Source organism: Varroa destructor, unplaced genomic scaffold (assembly GCF_002443255.2).
Source record: "Varroa destructor unplaced genomic scaffold, Vdes_3.0 BEIS01000001.1, whole genome shotgun sequence".
Classification (NCBI taxonomy): Eukaryota; Metazoa; Arthropoda; class Arachnida; order Mesostigmata; family Varroidae; genus Varroa; species Varroa destructor.
This window is the reverse complement of record NW_019211454.1, coordinates 41,460,388-41,460,984: the sequence shown is the minus strand read 5'-3', so window position 1 is coordinate 41,460,984 and position 597 is coordinate 41,460,388.

Below are 597 nucleotides of genomic sequence, written 5' to 3'. Positions count from 1 at the left end.
CCATCTATACATTGTGTTTTTTAATTTATTTTGTTCATCTTAATTAATTTGATCTCCTATTTACACGGACATTAATTGTACACGGACACACACACACACACGGGGCTTTCGTTGATCTTCATCGAACGGAAGCCGGCAGTGGAATTGCTTAAACATGTACCTAACTATTTCTAAGTTTTTGGTTTTTTCTTTAGATAATCGCGCATGAAGTCGAGTAATTCAGTTCGAATAGAAATTACATTGTCAAATTCGCCAAGTTCATATTTTGCTTTTTTTTTGTTGAATGAGCCCGATTATCAGTCAATAAAGCCTTTGGTACGGCTATGCACAAATGAACGTTTGGCAGCACCTCGAGAGTTGACGACCAAGGCGTGGGGACCACAGTTGGGCCCTGACACATCTTCTCGTTTCTAGGAAAATGAGATCATGTACCTTGGTGTCCTCGCAGGTCGGTAATAGTCGTATTGCTATGGTTTCATCAGTCACCAGCGTCGTTTTCGTCATCTTTTTGTTTTACTACCCTTATTTATATCTTCCTTTATATATATATATATATATATATAAATATATATATACACATATAAATATGTATATATA